The sequence below is a fragment of the Lithobates pipiens genome, unplaced genomic scaffold, assembly GCF_037356315.1.
Source record: "Lithobates pipiens isolate NorthernLeopardFrog02 unplaced genomic scaffold, aLitPip1_a1.2 Scaffold_3, whole genome shotgun sequence".
In the NCBI taxonomy this organism is placed as follows: Eukaryota; Metazoa; Chordata; class Amphibia; order Anura; family Ranidae; genus Lithobates; species Lithobates pipiens.
In genome coordinates, this window is record NW_027507790.1 from 206,465,885 (window position 1) to 206,486,448 (window position 20,564).

Below are 20,564 nucleotides of genomic sequence, written 5' to 3' on the forward strand. Positions count from 1 at the left end.
TGTCTTCATGCATGCAAGGGTATCCAGCAGTCTCTCATTCTACGCTACAGCAGCACATATATATTTGCATAGAGGGGCGGCAACGAAGCATCCAGGCACAACGCAGCTTCCACTTGTGAAACGAGGCCTGTTGTCCCGTCGCGTAGAGCTATGGAAAGCATGCATCATCCAGATATGGGTCGAATCAGGACAAGTGAGTGGCTGACGCGCTGAACCATGGTAGAAGGCCTGCACAGTGTACTAGCATTGAAACAACAACACCACTGCATACCTGAGAAAGGAACAGGTGCTAGAGGAAACCTGGTCAAAAAACAAAAACAAAAAAAACAACACGACAAAGGCTGTTTCTTCTGTTAAGCTGTCTGTCTTTGAACTAGGAATAATCAGGGGAAAGCGCGAACGCAGTCCCCCACTACCACAAATTATGCAGTCGAGTTTCCTGCATTTGAGGAAATCGCAATGGCCGAGCCTCGCCCTGGGAGAACCACCTTCGTGATCATGGTGTCTCCCCTGCCAGGTAAGTATGAGTTGGAATCGTCACTCTAGCACCCCCCGGTCAGGGGTACGCCTCCACCAGGTTACGGAGGGGCTTTCTGGGTGCCTGCTGGAAAACTAGCTTCAATCGGAGCTATTCCATCAGCAAGGCACACCATCCCTGTCAACAGTCAGGCCTATTGGTTTCGTTTTGGTAGCCCACCCAGGAAGCCTCTGAAATGTCTTCATGCATGCAAGGGTATCCAGCAGTCTCTCATTCTACGCTACAGCAGCACATATATATATTTGCATAGAGGGGCGGCAACGAAGCATCCAGGCACAACGCAGCTTCCACTTCTGAAACGAGGCCTGTTGTCCCGTCGCGTAGAGCTATGGAAAGCATGCATCATCCAGATATGGGTCGAATCAGGACAAGTGAGTGGCTGACGCGCTGAACCATGGTAGAAGGCCTGCACAGTGTACTAGCATTGAAACAACAGCACCACTGCATACCTGAGAAAGGAACAGGTGCTAGAGGAAACCTGGTCAAAAAACAAAAAAAACAACACGACAAAGGCTGTTTCTTCTGTTAAGCTGTCTGTCTTTGAACTAGGAATAATCAGGGGAAAGCGCGAACGCAGTCCCCCACTACCACAAATTATGCAGTCGAGTTTCCTGCATTTGAGGAAATCGCAGGGGTCAGCACAGCCGGAGTGCAATGGCCGAGCCCCGCCCTGGGAGAACCACCTTCATGATCATGGTGTCTCCCCTGCCAGGTAAGTATGAGTTGGAATCGTCACTCTAGCACCCCCCGGTCAGGGGTACGCCTCCACCAGGTTACGGAGGGGCTTTCTGGGTGCCTGCTGGAAAACTAGCTTCAATCGGAGCTATTCCATCAGCAAGGCACACCATCCCTGTCAACAGTCAGGCCTATTGGTTTCGTTTTGGTAGCCCACCCAGGAAGCCTCTGAAATGTCTTCATGCATGCAAGGGTATCCAGCAGTCTCTCATTCTACGCTACAGCAGCACATATATATATTTGCATAGAGGGGCGGCAACGAAGCATCCAGGCACAACGCAGCTTCCACTTGTGAAACGAGGCCTGTTGTCCCATCGCGTAGAGCTATGGAAAGCATGCATCATCCAGATATGGGTCGAATCAGGACAAGTGAGTGGCTGACGCGCTGAACCATGGTAGAAGGCCTGCACAGTGTACTAGCATTGAAACAACAGCACCACTGCATACCTGAGAAAGGAACAGGTGCTAGAGGAAACCTGGTCAAAAAACAAAAAAAACAACACGACAAAGGCTATTTCTTCTGTTAAGCTGTCTGTCTTTGAACTAGGAATAATCAGGGGAAAGCGCGAATGCAGTCCCCCACTACCACAAATTATGCAGTCGAGTTTCCTGCATTTGAGGAAATCGCAGGGGTCAGCACAGCCGGAGTGCAATGGCCGAGCCCCGCCCTGGGAGAACCACCTTCGTGATCATGGTGTCTCCCCTGCCAGGTAAGTATGAGTTGGAATCGTCACTCTAGCACCCCCCGGTCAGGGGTACGCCTCCACCAGGTTACGGAGGGGCTTTCTGGGTGCCTGCTGGAAAACTAGCTTCAATCGGAGCTATTCCATCAGCAAGGCACACCATCCCTGTCAACAGTCAGGCCTATTGGTTTCGTTTTGGTAGCCCACCCAGGAAGCCTCTGAAATGTCTTCATGCATGCAAGGGTATCCAGCAGTCTCTCATTCTACGCTACAGCAGCACATATATATATTTGCATAGAGGGGCGGCAACGAAGCATCCAGGCACAACGCAGCTTCCACTTGTGAAACGAGGCCTGTTGTCCCGTCGCGTAGAGCTATGGAAAGCATGCATCATCCAGATATGGGTCGAATCAGGACAAGTGAGTGGCTGACGCGCTGAACCATGGTAGAAGGCCTGCACAGTGTACTAGCATTGAAACAACAACACCACTGCATACCTGAGAAAGGAACAGGTGCTAGAGGAAACCTGGTCAAAAAACAAAAACAAAAAAAACAACACGACAAAGGCTGTTTCTTCTGTTAAGCTGTCTGTCTTTGAACTAGGAATAATCAGGGGAAAGCGCGAACGCAGTCCCCCACTACCACAAATTATGCAGTTGAGTTTCCTGCATTTGAGGAAATCGCAGGGGTCAGCACAGCCGGAGTGCAATGGCCGAGCCTCGCCCTGGGAGAACCACCTTCGTGATCATGGTGTCTCCCCTGCCAGGTAAGTATGAGTTGGAATCGTCACTCTAGCACCCCCCGGTCAGGGGTACGCCTCCACCAGGTTACGGAGGGGCTTTCTGGGTGCCTGCTGGAAAACTAGCTTCAATCGGAGCTATTCCCTCAGCAAGGCACACCATCCCTGTCAACAGTCAGGCCTATTGGTTTCGTTTTGGTAGCCCACCCAGGAAGCCTCTGAAATGTCTTCATGCATGCAAGGGTATCCAGCAGTCTCTCATTCTACGCTACAGCAGCACATATATATATTTGCATAGAGGGGCGGCAACGAAGCATCCAGGCACAACGCAGCTTCCACTTGTGAAACGAGGCCTGTTGTCCCGTCGCGTAGAGCTATGGAAAGCATGCATCATCCAGATATGGGTCGAATCAGGACAAGTGAGTGGCTGACGCGCTGAACCATGGTAGAAGGCCTGCACAGTGTACTAGCATTGAAACAACAACACCACTGCATACCTGAGAAAGGAACAGGTGCTAGAGGAAACCTGGTCAAAAAACAAAAACAAAAAAAACAACACGACAAAGGCTGTTTCTTCTGTTAAGCTGTCTGTCTTTGAACTAGGAATAATCAGGGGAAAGCGCGAACGCAGTCCCCCACTACCACAAATTATGCAGTCGAGTTTCCTGCATTTGAGGAAATCGCAGGGGTCAGCACAGCCGGAGTGCAATGGCCGAGCCTCGCCCTGGGAGAACCACCTTCGTTTTTGTTTTTTAAAAACTTTATTAGGTCAATAAATAATATAATATAAAAGTTCACATTTCAACTTTACAATGCTTTTTAACAGGTATACATAAGTAAATGATACAGAGTCCACATATCATACTTTACAATCTAATTTTCCATTAGTTAGTTTGAAGATGTAAACCATTTTTCTTGACACCACAACTTGCTTTTGTTTGTAGAATGCTTTTCATCAAGCAAAACATATAAACGCATTGCACAAAAACTCAAAGACATGCATTCATTAACTGTTACCTCATTAGAATTAAAGATTATCTTATTTCTGACTTTCCACAGAGCTTCTTTGAAACAGTTTATCATTTTCCATAAAATCACAAATTTAGCCTGTGGTATAGTCTCCACCTTGCCATAAAGAACCAACTCATAGTTTAAATCTTTAATTCCCGCTACCTGAACTAGAAGTGGTTTAACTTTCCTCCAGAGCTCTTTGGCATAAAAGCAGTCCCACAGAAAATGCTTTACAGTCTCATTAGATCTACACAAGGACCTTGGACATTTAGCTGATGGTATCACGCCTCTCTTGTGCTGAAAGGCTTTGGTAGGTAGGCATTCGTGCACACAGGCCCATGCTAAATCTTTTTGACTATTAAAGAGCTGTTTATGACTAACTTTTGCCCAAACAGTTTTTACCTCCACTTCTGGCATTTGAATGATAGGAATTAGACTTTCAGCAGCATTAAAATGCAGTTTCAACTTCAATTTATCACAAAGGTCTTCTTGGGATTTATTAGGAAGATTAAAGTCAGAGATGATAGTTTGCAAAATGCTATAAAACCATGGGGGGTTAAGGCAGAAAGGGCTCTTCAGGGATAAATTGTACCAACCATGTTTCCGAAAAGTAAACCCTGCTGCATACCTCAGAAAAAAAAACCAAAGTGCTTCTGTTTTATGGGCTTGAAGGCATAGAACCAAATATTTTGTATATACAAAGCGCTTTATATTTGGCATACCTTTCCCACCTTTTTCAGGTGGTTTTGTCATGTATATTCTTTTTAACCTCTCCATCTTTGAACCCCAAACAAAGAGAAAACATGTTCGTACAACCTGAGTCAGGTGCAAAACTGTCGGAGGAAAGGTAAGAGCTGTATACAATAAAATAGGTAGCAGAACCATTTTAAGTAGTAAAATCCTCCCTTCAATGGTTAACTGTCGCATCCTCCAGCCTATAACCTTTCTGTTTATCCTTTCCATAACCACATTCCATGACTCCTCTCCATCATTTTTAGAGGTAAAGATTGTGCCCAATATTTTTATAGATTCCTTCTTTTGTATTGGACAGTCTAGAGAGGGCTTCCAGTTTCCAATTTCCATCATGCTGCTTTTATTTAAATTTAATTTAAATCCAGAAGCGGCACAGAAATATTCAGTTCTTTTGATTGCCCTTTGAACAGATGTAGTGTCAGTACACAACATGGCAAGGTCATCCATGTAACCAATTATTTTTACTTGCAGCCCTCCACTTCCTGGCACATGAACTCCTCTGATCACCTTATCCTTTCTGATGGAGCATAAAAGTGGCTCAATGGCACAGACAAAAAGCAATGGCGACAAAGGACATCCCTGCTTGACACCACACTTTAAGCTAAAGTCTTCTGTCATGAAGCCATTGACTAGAACATGACTGGTACACTTATTATATAAGGACCGCAAGGAGGACAAAAAGCCCTCCGGAATGCCCATTTTGTGCAGGACATTAAAGAGATACACGTGAGATATGTGGTCAAAAGCTTTTTCAAAATCTAAAGACAGAATTGCCAGAGGTTGCTTACGCTCTTCCATGTACCAAATAGAATCCCTTATAAGGTTGGTAATATGGTGTATTCTACGCCCAGGGATACCGCACACCTGGTTACTATGGATCACTTTAGCTATCACCCTTTTCAACCTGTTTGCCAGGATTTTAGCAAAGACTTTATAATCCAGGTTAAGGAGTGTTATAGGCCTCCAGTTCTTTAATTGGGTTTTGTCGCCCTCTTTTGGCAGTAGGGTGATGACTCCTCTCCTCCAAGAATGTGGCAGCTCTTTATACAAAAAACATTTGCTAAATACATTTAGCAAGTCATTTTTCAAAATGTCCCAAAACTGCAAGTAAAATTCTACAGGTAACCCATCCAGTCCAGGTACTTTAGCTTTTCGAAAACTCTTGATGGTTTTTAAAAGTTCATCTTCAGTTAAAAGTTCATTTAGGGACTCTGCATCCTCTTGGTTTAGAACCATAGTTATATCTTTGAGTGTGTCATTCAAGAAATCACTGTCAATGTTTTTGGTGTTGTATAGAGATTGATAAAAAGAACAAACTTTTCCCATTATGCCACACCTGGATTTCTCCCCCTCCATTTCTGTTATTATTTCTTTTGAAATGGGAACCCTCCTAAAGAAGTACTTGGTACACTTTTCATTCTCTTCTACATGTTTTACACGGCTTTTAAAAATGATTTCCTTTGCTTTCTCCTCTAGACACTTTTTAATATTCTCCTTTGCTGTAGAAATATTATCAGCTACATCACAGCCTATTCCTTTCAGTTTATAGAAGGTTTGTAGCTGGGTATTTAGATGGTCAAAAAATTCTCTTTTTTCTTTTGCCTTCCGAACCCCTAATTTAATGAAAAAACGTTTAATTCTTCCTTTTACTATATCCCACCATGTTAAGATATTACTAGTGTGCAAATTTTCTGTCTGCCACTCCTTATAGAGTTTACTGAAATCCTTATACACTTTATCATCTTGCAGCAGGGAGGTGTTTAATTTCCAAAAGCCTCCTCCCACTTTTTGTTCAGCTGGGCTTGAAACCTTGAAAATCACCACCTTGTGGTCTGAAATAACATTCTCTTTATAAACGCATGACAATGGCACTAAAACCTTAGCAGCAAATATGAAATCAATCCTTGATCCAGCATCATTACCTTTCCATGTAACTCTCTCAGTTAAGGGTACATTTGTATTAAGGGTCATGAACATATCTTTTAGCTTGAAATCAGTTATCATTGCTTTCAAAAGGTTAGCTGATCTATCTGTCATTTTAGCACCTGCACCATATCTATCTGTGGCATGTAAAGTACAATTAAAATCACCTGCTACAAGTGTTGGTTTAGTATTTGCCATAAAGAGGTTCAAATTTTCAAATAGTTCAATACGGTCTTTTGTAGTTGGAGATGCATATACATTTAGCAGATCCCACTTAATACCATCAATAGAGACAGAAACAAACAGAACTCTCCCTGGCACAAGTTCTTGTACACGGTGAATTTTTGCAGGCCCTTTAAAAAGAATAGCAACTCCTGCGCTTTTATTCCCATTTGAGCCTGACCACACAGAAGGGCCATGAGTCCAGTCCTTTGCAAAAGTCTGGTAATTGCTCATGTGTGGTATAGCACATTCTTGCAGGAAAAAAACGCTCACATTAAAAGCCGCCAGAAAGTTAAAAACAGTTATGCGTCTTAGCTGGCTTTTTATGCAGTGCACATTAAAGGTTAAGCCTTCTAACACAGCCATGGAGAAAAAAGTTAGAGATTCCTAAACCAGACTTACTCAGAAATCCATATTGCCCGCTGAAGAATCCATGCCCATCACTTTACTCAATTGGTGGACTAAATCAGTGTTTAAGAAAGTCTGCTTAGGAGATGCCGGACTGACTGGATTAATAGGAATCACATTATCAAACAATAGATCTCCTGACAAATAATCCACTGGAAGGGGGCTGGGCTCCACTTTCTCTGAATCCAAACTAGCAGAGGATTTTACAACCTCTGCCCATGACTTCTTTTCTGCTTGTAAATCCCTCCTTGCTCCAATCGCAGATGGCGATCCTGTGCGTAGTTTCTTGGCCTTTGACTTTCCAGCTTGCTGTGTATCATCATCCCCAGAGCACTTGCCCTTTTCCAAAGCCTGCTTTCCTTCTCTGGATCTTCCTGATTGTTTTGACACATATTTTAAGCGTTGCTCCTTTCCACTTGCTCCATCCACAGATACAGCCTCAATTTTCTCCAAGACAGACTTTTCTTCCTCTGGCACAAAAACCTGGTGTGATGCTGAATTTTCTGTTGTGACAGGTGTTTTTGCTTTAGGAATGGCAGAAATTAATTCAGCTGCAGGATTTTCCAAGTCACCAGCAGATGGCGCTGGGCCAGCTGAATTTTCCCGCTCAAATGAGTTTACCTCAGATGATTTTACCTCAGAATTAGCTGCAGCAGTCTGCTGTAGTGTTTCTGTGTTGTTACGATGAGGACAGTTTGAATAAATATGTCCAGGACAAAGGCAGAAATTACATCTTTTTACATTAGAACATGCTATAGTTTCATGCTCAAAAGAATCACAATTCCTGCATCTATGTCTCTCTTTGCATAGCTCAGTTGTGTGGCCATATACATGGCATATGCGACAGAAGCTGCCCATTCCATCAAAAAATAAATCCCCGTTATGCTTTCCAATGCTAAAGCGAGCTGGGGGAAGAATGTCTTTTTTAAATGATACAAGGTATTTCCTTTTTCCAGTCCACAACCCAAATTGGTTTGTAATTTTATGTAGAAACTTTACCTTGTCACAAAACAGGGAAAGCCAGCTGGTAATGTCTTCCTGAGGTAAATATGGGTTATACATTTTCAGCACAAGCAATTGTAAACTCTCTTCCTCATAATGTGGAATCACCTTTACACAGTCCAATAACTTATCATTGCAATACTGCTGCGATTTCCTCACAAAATCAAGGCAGGTTCTCTTATTAACAAATGTAACATCATAAACTCCTCTTACGTGATAATCCTGTAGTGCAAGGATCTTATCCGGTGTTAACTGGAACAGTCCAAACAGCAAATCTTTGACAATATATTCCAGACCTCTTTCTTGTCTTTTCTCAGCTTCAAACTGCAGTCTGACAGAATTATTCACCCGCGCATAAGCCGGAACATTCGCGTTTTTGGCCGCCGCCGCCATAGCAGAGCTTCTCCCTCAGTAAAACTGCAGGGCTGAGATAAATTCAGGAGAGAAGTAACCAGCATTCACTCATTAGAAAAATGCTCTTACCCAGTGACAACATGAGACAGTTAAAGACTCAAAGCCAGGGATGAACACTCCACAGAGCAGCGCAGCCAGCGATACTATCCAAACAGCACCAGAACCACCTTCGTGATCATGGTGTCTCCCCTGCCAGGTAAGTATGAGTTGGAATCGTCACTCTAGCACCCCCCGGTCAGGGGTACGCCTCCACCAGGTTACGGAGGGGCTTTCTGGGTGCCTGCTGGAAAACTAGCTTCAATCGGAGCTATTCCATCAGCAAGGCACACCATCCCTGTCAACAGTCAGGCCTATTGGTTTCGTTTTGGTAGCCCACCCAGGAAGCCTCTGAAATGTCTTCATGCATGCAAGGGTATCCAGCAGTCTCTCATTCTACGCTACAGCAGCACATATATATTTGCATAGAGGGGAGGCAACGAAGCATCCAGGCACAACGCAGCTTCCACTTGTGAAACGAGGCCTGTTGTCCCGTCGCGTAGAGCTATGGAAAGCATGCATCATCCAGATATGGGTCGAATCAGGACAAGTGAGTGGCTGACGCGCTGAACCATGGTAGAAGGCCTGCACAGTGTACTAGCATTGAAACAACAACACCACTGCATACCTGAGAAAGGAACAGGTGCTAGAGGAAACCTGGTCAAAAAACAAAAACAACACGACAAAGGCTGTTTCTTCTGTTAAGCTGTCTGTCTTTGAACTAGGAATAATCAGGGGAAAGCGCGAACGCAGTCCCCCACTACCACAAATTATGCAGTCGAGTTTCCTGCATTTGAGGAAATCGCAGGGGTCAGCACAGCCGGAGTGCAATGGCCGAGCCTCGCCCTGGGAGAACCACCTTCGTGATCATGGTGTCTCCCCTGCCAGGTAAGTATGAGTTGGAATCGTCACTCTAGCACCCCCCGGTCAGGGGTACGCCTCCACCAGGTTACGGAGGGGCTTTCTGGGTGCCTGCTGGAAAACTAGCTTCAATCGGAGCTATTCCATCAGCAAGGCACACCATCCCTGTCAACAGTCAGGCCTATTGGTTTCGTTTTGGTAGCCCACCCAGGAAGCCTCTGAAATGTCTTCATGCATGCAAGGGTATCCAGCAGTCTCTCATTCTACGCTACAGCAGCACATATATATTTGCATAGAGGGGCGGCAACGAAGCATCCAGGCACAACGCAGCTTCCACTTGTGAAACGAGGCCTGTTGTCCCGTCGCGTAGAGCTATGGAAAGCATGCATCATCCAGATATGGGTCGAATCAGGACAAGTGAGTGGCTGACGCGCTGAACCATGGTAGAAGGCCTGCACAGTGTACTAGCATTGAAACAACAACACCACTGCATACCTGAGAAAGGAACAGGTGCTAGAGGAAACCTGGTCAAAAAACAAAAACAAAAAAAACAACACGACAAAGGCTGTTTCTTCTGTTAAGCTGTCTGTCTTTGAACTAGGAATAATCAGGGGAAAGCGCGAACGCAGTCCCCCACTACCACAAATTATGCAGTCGAGTTTCCTGCATTTGAGGAAATCGCAGGGGTCAGCACAGCCGGAGTGCAATGGCCGAGCCTCGCCCTGGGAGAACCACCTTCGTGATCATGGTGTCTCCCCTGCCAGGTAAGTATGAGTTGGAATCGTCACTCTAGCACCCCCCGGTCAGGGGTACGCCTCCACCAGGTTACGGAGGGGCTTTCTGGGTGCCTGCTGGAAAACTAGCTTCAATCGGAGCTATTCCATCAGCAAGGCACACCATCCCTGTCAACAGTCAGGCCTATTGGTTTCGTTTTGGTAGCCCACCCAGGAAGCCTCTGAAATGTCTTCATGCATGCAAGGGTATCCAGCAGTCTCTCATTCTACGCTACAGCAGCACATATATATTTGCATAGAGGGGCGGCAACGAAGCATCCAGGCACAACGCAGCTTCCACTTGTGAAACGAGGCCTGTTGTCCCGTCGCGTAGAGCTATGGAAAGCATGCATCATCCAGATATGGGTCGAATCAGGACAAGTGAGTGGCTGACGCGCTGAACCATGGTAGAAGGCCTGCACAGTGTACTAGCATTGAAACAACAACACCACTGCATACCTGAGAAAGGAACAGGTGCTAGAGGAAACCTGGTCAAAAAACAAAAACAAAAAAAACAACACGACAAAGGCTGTTTCTTCTGTTAAGCTGTCTGTCTTTGAACTAGGAATAATCAGGGGAAAGCGCGAACGCAGTCCCCCACTACCACAAATTATGCAGTCGAGTTTCCTGCATTTGAGGAAATCGCAGGGGTCAGCACAGCCGGAGTGCAATGGCCGAGCCTCGCCCTGGGAGAACCACCTTCGTGATCATGGTGTCTCCCCTGCCAGGTAAGTATGAGTTGGAATCGTCACTCTAGCACCCCCCGGTCAGGGGTACGCCTCCACCAGGTTACGGAGGGGCTTTCTGGGTGCCTGCTGGAAAACTAGCTTCAATCGGAGCTATTCCATCAGCAAGGCACACCATCCCTGTCAACAGTCAGGCCTATTGGTTTCGTTTTGGTAGCCCACCCAGGAAGCCTCTGAAATGTCTTCATGCATGCAAGGGTATCCAGCAGTCTCTCATTCTACGCTACAGCAGCACATATATATTTGCATAGAGGGGCGGCAACGAAGCATCCAGGCACAACGCAGCTTCCACTTGTGAAACGAGGCCTGTTGTCCCGTCGCGTAGAGCTATGGAAAGCATGCATCATCCAGATATGGGTCGAATCAGGACAAGTGAGTGGCTGACGCGCTGAACCATGGTAGAAGGCCTGCACAGTGTACTAGCATTGAAACAACAACACCACTGCATACCTGAGAAAGGAACAGGTGCTAGAGGAAACCTGGTCAAAAAACAAAAACAAAAAAAACAACACGACAAAGGCTGTTTCTTCTGTTAAGCTGTCTGTCTTTGAACTAGGAATAATCAGGGGAAAGCGCGAACGCAGTCCCCCACTACCACAAATTATGCAGTCGAGTTTCCTGCATTTGAGGAAATCGCAGGGGTCAGCACAGCCGGAGTGCAATGGCCGAGCCTCGCCCTGGGAGAACCACCTTCGTGATCATGGTGTCTCCCCTGCCAGGTAAGTATGAGTTGGAATCGTCACTCTAGCACCCCCCGGTCAGGGGTACGCCTCCACCAGGTTACGGAGGGGCTTTCTGGGTGCCTGCTGGAAAACTAGCTTCAATCGGAGCTATTCCATCAGCAAGGCACACCATCCCTGTCAACAGTCAGGCCTATTGGTTTCGTTTTGGTAGCCCACCCAGGAAGCCTCTGAAATGTCTTCATGCATGCAAGGGTATCCAGCAGTCTCTCATTCTACGCTACAGCAGCACATATATATTTGCATAGAGGGGCGGCAACGAAGCATCCAGGCACAACGCAGCTTCCACTTGTGAAACGAGGCCTGTTGTCCCGTCGCGTAGAGCTATGGAAAGCATGCATCATCCAGATATGGGTCGAATCAGGACAAGTGAGTGGCTGACGCGCTGAACCATGGTAGAAGGCCTGCACAGTGTACTAGCATTGAAACAACAACACCACTGCATACCTGAGAAAGGAACAGGTGCTAGAGGAAACCTGGTCAAAAAACAAAAACAAAAAAAACAACACGACAAAGGCTGTTTCTTCTGTTAAGCTGTCTGTCTTTGAACTAGGAATAATCAGGGGAAAGCGCGAACGCAGTCCCCCACTACCACAAATTATGCAGTCGAGTTTCCTGCATTTGAGGAAATCGCAGGGGTCAGCACAGCCGGAGTGCAATGGCCGAGCCTCGCCCTGGGAGAACCACCTTCGTGATCATGGTGTCTCCCCTGCCAGGTAAGTATGAGTTGGAATCGTCACTCTAGCACCCCCCGGTCAGGGGTACGCCTCCACCAGGTTACGGAGGGGCTTTCTGGGTGCCTGCTGGAAAACTAGCTTCAATCGGAGCTATTCCATCAGCAAGGCACACCATCCCTGTCAACAGTCAGGCCTATTGGTTTCGTTTTGGTAGCCCACCCAGGAAGCCTCTGAAATGTCTTCATGCATGCAAGGGTATCCAGCAGTCTCTCATTCTACGCTACAGCAGCACATATATATTTGCATAGAGGGGCGGCAACGAAGCATCCAGGCACAACGCAGCTTCCACTTGTGAAACGAGGCCTGTTGTCCCGTCGCGTAGAGCTATGGAAAGCATGCATCATCCAGATATGGGTCGAATCAGGACAAGTGAGTGGCTGACGCGCTGAACCATGGTAGAAGGCCTGCACAGTGTACTAGCATTGAAACAACAACACCACTGCATACCTGAGAAAGGAACAGGTGCTAGAGGAAACCTGGTCAAAAAACAAAACCAAAAAAACAACACGACAAAGGCTGTTTCTTCTGTTAAGCTGTCTGTCTTTGAACTAGGAATAATCAGGGGAAAGCGCGAACGCAGTCCCCCACTACCACAAATTATGCAGTCGAGTTTCCTGCATTTGAGGAAATCGCAGGGGTCAGCACAGCCGGAGTGCAATGGCCGAGCCTCGCCCTGGGAGAACCACCTTCGTGATCATGGTGTCTCCCCTGCCAGGTAAGTATGAGTTGGAATCGTCACTCTAGCACCCCCCGGTCAGGGGTACGCCTCCACCAGGTTACGGAGGGGCTTTCTGGGTGCCTGCTGGAAAACTAGCTTCAATCGGAGCTATTCCATCAGCAAGGCACACCATCCCTGTCAACAGTCAGGCCTATTGGTTTCGTTTTGGTAGCCCACCCAGGAAGCCTCTGAAATGTCTTCATGCATGCAAGGGTATCCAGCAGTCTCTCATTCTACGCTACAGCAGCACATATATATATTTGCATAGAGGGGCGGCAACGAAGCATCCAGGCACAACGCAGCTTCCACTTGTGAAACGAGGCCTGTTGTCCCGTCGCGTAGAGCTATGGAAAGCATGCATCATCCAGATATGGGTCGAATCAGGACAAGTGAGTGGCTGACGCGCTGAACCATGGTAGAAGGCCTGCACAGTGTACTAGCATTGAAACAACAACACCACTGCATACCTGAGAAAGGAACAGGTGCTAGAGGAAACCTGGTCAAAAAACAAAAACAACACGACAAAGGCTGTTTCTTCTGTTAAGCTGTCTGTCTTTGAACTAGGAATAATCAGGGGAAAGCGCGAACACAGTCTCCCACTACCACAAATTATGCAGTCGAGTTTCCTGCATTTGAGGAAATCGCAGGGGTCAGCACAGCCGGAGTGCAATGGCCGAGCCTCGCCCTGGGAGAACCACCTTCGTGATCATGGTGTCCCCCCTGCCAGGTAAGTATGAGTTGGAATCGTCACTCTAGCACCCCCCGGTCAGGGGTACGCCTCCACCAGGTTACGGAGGGGCTTTCTGGGTGCCTGCTGGAAAACTAGCTTCAATCGGAGCTATTCCATCAGCAAGGCACACCATCCCTGTCAACAGTCAGGCCTATTGGTTTCGTTTTGGTAGCCCACCCAGGAAGCCTCTGAAATGTCTTCATGCATGCAAGGGTATCCAGCAGTCTCTCATTCTACGCTACAGCAGCACATATATATTTGCATAGAGGGGCGGCAACGAAGCATCCAGGCACAACGCAGCTTCCACTTGTGAAACGAGGCCTGTTGTCCCGTCGCGTAGAGCTATGGAAAGCATGCATCATCCAGATATGGGTCGAATCAGTACAAGTGAGTGGCTGACGCGCTGAACCATGGTAGAAGGCCTGCACAGTGTACTAGCATTGAAACAACAACACCACTGCATACCTGAGAAAGGAACAGGTGCTAGAGGAAACCTGGTCAAAAAACAAAAACAAAAAAAACAACACGACAAAGGCTGTTTCTTCTGTTAAGCTGTCTGTCTTTGAACTAGGAATAATCAGGGGAAAGCGCGAACGCAGTCCCCCACTACCACAAATTATGCAGTCGAGTTTCCTGCATTTGAGGAAATCGCAGGGGTCAGCACAGCCGGAGTGCAATGGCCGAGCCTCGCCCTGGGAGAACCACCTTCGTGATCATGGTGTCTCCCCTGCCAGGTAAGTATGAGTTGGAATCGTCACTCTAGCACCCCCCGGTCAGGGGTACGCCTCCACCAGGTTACGGAGGGGCTTTCTGGGTGCCTGCTGGAAAACTAGCTTCAATCGGAGCTATTCCATCAGCAAGGCACACCATCCCTGTCAACAGTCAGGCCTATTGGTTTCGTTTTGGTAGCCCACCCAGGAAGCCTCTGAAATGTCTTCATGCATGCAAGGGTATCCAGCAGTCTCTCATTCTACGCTACAGCAGCACATATATATTTGCATAGAGGGGCGGCAACGAAGCATCCAGGCACAACGCAGCTTCCACTTGTGAAACGAGGCCTGTTGTCCCGTCGCGTAGAGCTATGGAAAGCATGCATCATCCAGATATGGGTCGAATCAGGACAAGTGAGTGGCTGACGCGCTGAACCATGGTAGAAGGCCTGCACAGTGTACTAGCATTGAAACAACAACACCACTGCATACCTGAGAAAGGAACAGGTGCTAGAGGAAACCTGGTCAAAAAACAAAAACAAAAAAAACAACACGACAAAGGCTGTTTCTTCTGTTAAGCTGTCTGTCTTTGAACTAGGAATAATCAGGGGAAAGCGCGAACGCAGTCCCCCACTACCACAAATTATGCAGTCGAGTTTCCTGCATTTGAGGAAATCGCAGGGGTCAGCACAGCCGGAGTGCAATGGCCGAGCCTCGCCCTGGGAGAACCACCTTCGTGATCATGGTGTCTCCCCTGCCAGGTAAGTATGAGTTGGAATCGTCACTCTAGCACCCCCCGGTCAGGGGTACGCCTCCACCAGGTTACGGAGGGGCTTTCTGGGTGCCTGCTGGAAAACTAGCTTCAATCGGAGCTATTCCATCAGCAAGGCACACCATCCCTGTCAACAGTCAGGCCTATTGGTTTCGTTTTGGTAGCCCACCCAGGAAGCCTCTGAAATGTCTTCATGCATGCAAGGGTATCCAGCAGTCTCTCATTCTACGCTACAGCAGCACATATATATTTGCATAGAGGGGCGGCAACGAAGCATCCAGGCACAACGCAGCTTCCACTTGTGAAACGAGGCCTGTTGTCCCGTCGCGTAGAGCTATGGAAAGCATGCATCATCCAGATATGGGTCGAATCAGGACAAGTGAGTGGCTGACGCGCTGAACCATGGTAGAAGGCCTGCACAGTGTACTAGCATTGAAACAACAACACCACTGCATACCTGAGAAAGGAACAGGTGCTAGAGGAAACCTGGTCAAAAAACAAAACCAAAAAAACAACACGACAAAGGCTGTTTCTTCTGTTAAGCTGTCTGTCTTTGAACTAGGAATAATCAGGGGAAAGCGCGAACGCAGTCCCCCACTACCACAAATTATGCAGTCGAGTTTCCTGCATTTGAGGAAAACGCAGGGGTCAGCACAGCCGGAGTGCAATGGCCGAGCCTCGCCCTGGGAGAACCACCTTCGTGATCATGGTGTCTCCCCTGCCAGGTAAGTATGAGTTGGAATCGTCACTCTAGCACCCCCCGGTCAGGGGTACGCCTCCACCAGGTTACGGAGGGGCTTTCTGGGTGCCTGCTGGAAAACTAGCTTCAATCGGAGCTATTCCATCAGCAAGGCACACCATCCCTGTCAACAGTCAGGCCTATTGGTTTCGTTTTGGTAGCCCACCCAGGAAGCCTCTGAAATGTCTTCATGCATGCAAGGGTATCCAGCAGTCTCTCATTCTACGCTACAGCAGCACATATATATTTGCATAGAGGGGCGGCAACGAAGCATCCAGGCACAACGCAGCTTCCACTTGTGAAACGAGGCCTGTTGTCCCGTCGCGTAGAGCTATGGAAAGCATGCATCATCCAGATATGGGTCGAATCAGGACAAGTGAGTGGCTGACGCGCTGAACCATGGTAGAAGGCCTGCACAGTGTACTAGCATTGAAACAACAACACCACTGCATACCTGAGAAAGGAACAGGTGCTAGAGGAAACCTGGTCAAAAAACAAAAACAACACGACAAAGGCTGTTTCTTCTGTTAAGCTGTCTGTCTTTGAACTAGGAATAATCAGGGGAAAGCGCGAACACAGTCTCCCACTACCACAAATTATGCAGTCGAGTTTCCTGCATTTGAGGAAATCGCAGGGGTCAGCACAGCCGGAGTGCAATGGCCGAGCCTCGCCCTGGGAGAACCACCTTCGTGATCATGGTGTCCCCCCTGCCAGGTAAGTATGAGTTGGAATCGTCACTCTAGCACCCCCCGGTCAGGGGTACGCCTCCACCAGGTTACGGAGGGGCTTTCTGGGTGCCTGCTGGAAAACTAGCTTCAATCGGAGCTATTCCATCAGCAAGGCACACCATCCCTGTCAACAGTCAGGCCTATTGGTTTCGTTTTGGTAGCCCACCCAGGAAGCCTCTGAAATGTCTTCATGCATGCAAGGGTATCCAGCAGTCTCTCATTCTACGCTACAGCAGCACATATATATTTGCATAGAGGGGCGGCAACGAAGCATCCAGGCACAACGCAGCTTCCACTTGTGAAACGAGGCCTGTTGTCCCGTCGCGTAGAGCTATGGAAAGCATGCATCATCCAGATATGGGTCGAATCAGTACAAGTGAGTGGCTGACGCGCTGAACCATGGTAGAAGGCCTGCACAGTGTACTAGCATTGAAACAACAACACCACTGCATACCTGAGAAAGGAACAGGTGCTAGAGGAAACCTGGTCAAAAAACAAAAACAAAAACAAAAAAAACAACACGACAAAGGCTGTTTCTTCTGTTAAGCTGTCTGTCTTTGAACTAGGAATAATCAGGGGAAAGCGCGAACGCAGTCCCCCACTACCACAAATTATGCAGTCGAGTTTCCTGCATTTGAGGAAATCGCAGGGGTCAGCACAGCCGGAGTGCAATGGCCGAGCCTCGCCCTGGGAGAACCACCTTCGTGATCATGGTGTCTCCCCTGCCAGGTAAGTATGAGTTGGAATCGTCACTCTAGCACCCCCCGGTCAGGGGTACGCCTCCACCAGGTTACGGAGGGGCTTTCTGGGTGCCTGCTGGAAAACTAGCTTCAATCGGAGCTATTCCATCAGCAAGGCACACCATCCCTGTCAACAGTCAGGCCTATTGGTTTCGTTTTGGTAGCCCACCCAGGAAGCCTCTGAAATGTCTTCATGCATGCAAGGGTATCCAGCAGTCTCTCATTCTACGCTACAGCAGCACATATATATTTGCATAGAGGGGCGGCAACGAAGCATCCAGGCACAACGCAGCTTCCACTTGTGAAACGAGGCCTGTTGTCCCGTCGCGTAGAGCTATGGAAAGCATGCATCATCCAGATATGGGTCGAATCAGGACAAGTGAGTGGCTGACGCGCTGAACCATGGTAGAAGGCCTGCACAGTGTACTAGCATTGAAACAACAACACCACTGCATACCTGAGAAAGGAACAGGTGCTAGAGGAAACCTGGTCAAAAAACAAAAAAAACAACACGACAAAGGCTATTTCTTCTGTTAAGCTGTCTGTCTTTGAACTAGGAATAATCAGGGGAAAGCGCGAATGCAGTCCCCCACTACCACAAATTATGCAGTCGAGTTTCCTGCATTTGAGGAAATCGCAGGGGTCAGCACAGCCGGAGTGCAATGGCCGAGCCCCGCCCTGGGAGAACCACCTTCGTGATCATGGTGTCTCCCCTGCCAGGTAAGTATGAGTTGGAATCGTCACTCTAGCACCCCCCGGTCAGGGGTACGCCTCCACCAGGTTACGGAGGGGCTTTCTGGGTGCCTGCTGGAAAACTAGCTTCAATCGGAGCTATTCCATCAGCAAGGCACACCATCCCTGTCAACAGTCAGGCCTATTGGTTTCGTTTTGGTAGCCCACCCAGGAAGCCTCTGAAATGTCTTCATGCATGCAAGGGTATCCAGCAGTCTCTCATTCTACGCTACAGCAGCACATATATATATTTGCATAGAGGGGCGGCAACGAAGCATCCAGGCACAACGCAGCTTCCACTTGTGAAACGAGGCCTGTTGTCCCGTCGCGTAGAGCTATGGAAAGCATGCATCATCCAGATATGGGTCGAATCAGGACAAGTGAGTGGCTGACGCGCTGAACCATGGTAGAAGGCCTGCACAGTGTACTAGCATTGAAACAACAACACCACTGCATACCTGAGAAAGGAACAGGTGCTAGAGGAAACCTGGTCAAAAAACAAAAACAAAAAAAACAACACGACAAAGGCTGTTTCTTCTGTTAAGCTGTCTGTCTTTGAACTAGGAATAATCAGGGGAAAGCGCGAACGCAGTCCCCCACTACCACAAATTATGCAGTTGAGTTTCCTGCATTTGAGGAAATCGCAGGGGTCAGCACAGCCGGAGTGCAATGGCCGAGCCTCGCCCTGGGAGAACCACCTTCGTGATCATGGTGTCTCCCCTGCCAGGTAAGTATGAGTTGGAATCGTCACTCTAGCACCCCCCGGTCAGGGGTACGCCTCCACCAGGTTACGGAGGGGCTTTCTGGGTGCCTGCTGGAAAACTAGCTTCAATCGGAGCTATTCCCTCAGCAAGGCACACCATCCCTGTCAACAGTCAGGCCTATTGGTTTCGTTTTGGTAGCCCACCCAGGAAGCCTCTGAAATGTCTTCATGCATGCAAGGGTATCCAGCAGTCTCTCATTCTACGCTACAGCAGCACATATATATATTTGCATAGAGGGGCGGCAACGAAGCATCCAGGCACAACGCAGCTTCCACTTGTGAAACGAGGCCTGTTGTCCCGTCGCGTAGAGCTATGGAAAGCATGCATCATCCAGATATGGGTCGAATCAGGACAAGTGAGTGGCTGACGCGCTGAACCATGGTAGAAGGCCTGCACAGTGTACTAGCATTGAAACAACAACACCACTGCATACCTGAGAAAGGAACAGGTGCTAGAGGAAACCTGGTCAAAAAACAAAAACAAAAAAAACAACACGACAAAGGCTGTTTCTTCTGTTAAGCTGTCTGTCTTTGAACTAGGAATAATCAGGGGAAAGCGCGAACGCAGTCCCCCACTACCACAAATTATGCAGTCGAGTTTCCTGCATTTGAGGAAATCGCAGGGGTCAGCACAGCCGGAGTGCAATGGCCGAGCCTCGCCCTGGGAGAACCACCTTCGTTTTTGTTTTTTAAAAACTTTATTAGGTCAATAAATAATATAATATAAAAGTTCACATTTCAACTTTACAATGCTTTTTAACAGGTATACATAAGTAAATGATACAGAGTCCACATATCATACTTTACAATCTAATTTTCCATTAGTTAGTTTGAAGATGTAAACCATTTTTCTTGACACCACAACTTGCTTTTGTTTGTAGAATGCTTTTCATCAAGCAAAACATATAAACGCATTGCACAAAAACTCAAAGACATGCATTCATTAACTGTTACCTCATTAGAATTAAAGATTATCTTATTTCTGACTTTCCACAGAGCTTCTTTGAAACAGTTTATCATTTTCCATAAAATCACAAATTTAGCCTGTGGTATAGTCTCCACCTTGCCATAAAGAACCAACTCATAGTTTAAATCTTTAATTCCCGCTACCTGAACTAGAAGTGGTTTAACTTTCCTCCAGAGCTCTTTGGCATAAAAGCAGTCCCACAGAAAATGCTTTACAGTCTCATTAGATCTACACAAGGACCTTGGACATTTAGCTGATGGTATCACGCCTCTCTTGTGCTGAAAGGCTTTGGTAGGTAGGCATTCGTGCACACAGGCCCATGCTAAATCTTTTTGACTATTAAAGAGCTGTTTATGACTAACTTTTGCCCAAACAGTTTTTACCTCCACTTCTGGCATTTGAATGATAGGAATTAGACTTTCAGCAGCATTAAAATGCAGTTTCAACTTCAATTTATCACAAAGGTCTTCTTGGGATTTATTAGGAAGATTAAAGTCAGAGATGATAGTTTGCAAAATGCTATAAAACCATGGGGGGTTAAGGCAGAAAGGGCTCTTCAGGGATAAATTGTACCAACCATGTTTCCGAAAAGTAAACCCTGCTGCATACCTCAGAAAAAAAAACCAAAGTGCTTCTGTTTTATG

At 47.3% G+C, this 20,564-nt stretch overlaps 19 non-coding genes and 1 pseudogene across 19 annotated transcripts; all 20 read right to left on the reverse strand.

Annotated features, from left to right (window-relative positions):
- Window positions 1-384: 384 nt before the first annotated feature.
- On the reverse strand, window positions 385-525 carry LOC143941729 (U1 spliceosomal RNA; annotated as a pseudogene).
- Window positions 526-1,094: 569 nt separating this feature from the next.
- LOC143941683 (U1 spliceosomal RNA) lies at window positions 1,095-1,258 on the reverse strand. Its single transcript, XR_013264364.1, has one exon. It is a non-coding gene; the product is annotated as a U1 spliceosomal RNA (small nuclear RNA).
- Window positions 1,259-1,827: 569 nt separating this feature from the next.
- Window positions 1,828-1,991, reverse strand: LOC143941705 (U1 spliceosomal RNA). Its single transcript, XR_013264385.1, has one exon. It is a non-coding gene; the product is annotated as a U1 spliceosomal RNA (small nuclear RNA).
- A 575-nt stretch (window positions 1,992-2,566) lies between these two features.
- On the reverse strand, window positions 2,567-2,730 carry LOC143941700 (U1 spliceosomal RNA). Its single transcript, XR_013264380.1, has one exon. It is a non-coding gene; the product is annotated as a U1 spliceosomal RNA (small nuclear RNA).
- Window positions 2,731-3,305: 575 nt separating this feature from the next.
- LOC143941730 (U1 spliceosomal RNA) lies at window positions 3,306-3,471 on the reverse strand. Its single transcript, XR_013264407.1, has one exon. It is a non-coding gene; the product is annotated as a U1 spliceosomal RNA (small nuclear RNA).
- Window positions 3,472-9,196: 5,725 nt separating this feature from the next.
- LOC143941640 (U1 spliceosomal RNA) lies at window positions 9,197-9,360 on the reverse strand. The gene has a single exon (XR_013264322.1). It is a non-coding gene; the product is annotated as a U1 spliceosomal RNA (small nuclear RNA).
- A 573-nt stretch (window positions 9,361-9,933) lies between these two features.
- Window positions 9,934-10,097, reverse strand: LOC143941641 (U1 spliceosomal RNA). The gene has a single exon (XR_013264323.1). It is a non-coding gene; the product is annotated as a U1 spliceosomal RNA (small nuclear RNA).
- Window positions 10,098-10,670: 573 nt separating this feature from the next.
- LOC143941642 (U1 spliceosomal RNA) lies at window positions 10,671-10,834 on the reverse strand. Its single transcript, XR_013264324.1, has one exon. It is a non-coding gene; the product is annotated as a U1 spliceosomal RNA (small nuclear RNA).
- Window positions 10,835-11,407: 573 nt separating this feature from the next.
- On the reverse strand, window positions 11,408-11,571 carry LOC143941643 (U1 spliceosomal RNA). The gene has a single exon (XR_013264325.1). It is a non-coding gene; the product is annotated as a U1 spliceosomal RNA (small nuclear RNA).
- Window positions 11,572-12,144: 573 nt separating this feature from the next.
- On the reverse strand, window positions 12,145-12,308 carry LOC143941644 (U1 spliceosomal RNA). Its single transcript, XR_013264326.1, has one exon. It is a non-coding gene; the product is annotated as a U1 spliceosomal RNA (small nuclear RNA).
- Window positions 12,309-12,880: 572 nt separating this feature from the next.
- On the reverse strand, window positions 12,881-13,044 carry LOC143941645 (U1 spliceosomal RNA). The gene has a single exon (XR_013264327.1). It is a non-coding gene; the product is annotated as a U1 spliceosomal RNA (small nuclear RNA).
- Window positions 13,045-13,610: 566 nt separating this feature from the next.
- On the reverse strand, window positions 13,611-13,774 carry LOC143941718 (U1 spliceosomal RNA). Its single transcript, XR_013264397.1, has one exon. It is a non-coding gene; the product is annotated as a U1 spliceosomal RNA (small nuclear RNA).
- Window positions 13,775-14,347: 573 nt separating this feature from the next.
- On the reverse strand, window positions 14,348-14,511 carry LOC143941646 (U1 spliceosomal RNA). The gene has a single exon (XR_013264328.1). It is a non-coding gene; the product is annotated as a U1 spliceosomal RNA (small nuclear RNA).
- Window positions 14,512-15,084: 573 nt separating this feature from the next.
- LOC143941647 (U1 spliceosomal RNA) lies at window positions 15,085-15,248 on the reverse strand. The gene has a single exon (XR_013264329.1). It is a non-coding gene; the product is annotated as a U1 spliceosomal RNA (small nuclear RNA).
- A 572-nt stretch (window positions 15,249-15,820) lies between these two features.
- Window positions 15,821-15,984, reverse strand: LOC143941694 (U1 spliceosomal RNA). The gene has a single exon (XR_013264375.1). It is a non-coding gene; the product is annotated as a U1 spliceosomal RNA (small nuclear RNA).
- Window positions 15,985-16,548: 564 nt separating this feature from the next.
- On the reverse strand, window positions 16,549-16,712 carry LOC143941719 (U1 spliceosomal RNA). The gene has a single exon (XR_013264398.1). It is a non-coding gene; the product is annotated as a U1 spliceosomal RNA (small nuclear RNA).
- A 579-nt stretch (window positions 16,713-17,291) lies between these two features.
- On the reverse strand, window positions 17,292-17,455 carry LOC143941648 (U1 spliceosomal RNA). The gene has a single exon (XR_013264330.1). It is a non-coding gene; the product is annotated as a U1 spliceosomal RNA (small nuclear RNA).
- A 567-nt stretch (window positions 17,456-18,022) lies between these two features.
- On the reverse strand, window positions 18,023-18,186 carry LOC143941706 (U1 spliceosomal RNA). The gene has a single exon (XR_013264386.1). It is a non-coding gene; the product is annotated as a U1 spliceosomal RNA (small nuclear RNA).
- A 575-nt stretch (window positions 18,187-18,761) lies between these two features.
- Window positions 18,762-18,925, reverse strand: LOC143941701 (U1 spliceosomal RNA). The gene has a single exon (XR_013264381.1). It is a non-coding gene; the product is annotated as a U1 spliceosomal RNA (small nuclear RNA).
- Window positions 18,926-19,500: 575 nt separating this feature from the next.
- Window positions 19,501-19,666, reverse strand: LOC143941731 (U1 spliceosomal RNA). The gene has a single exon (XR_013264408.1). It is a non-coding gene; the product is annotated as a U1 spliceosomal RNA (small nuclear RNA).
- Between the last annotated feature and the right edge of the window lie 898 nt (window positions 19,667-20,564).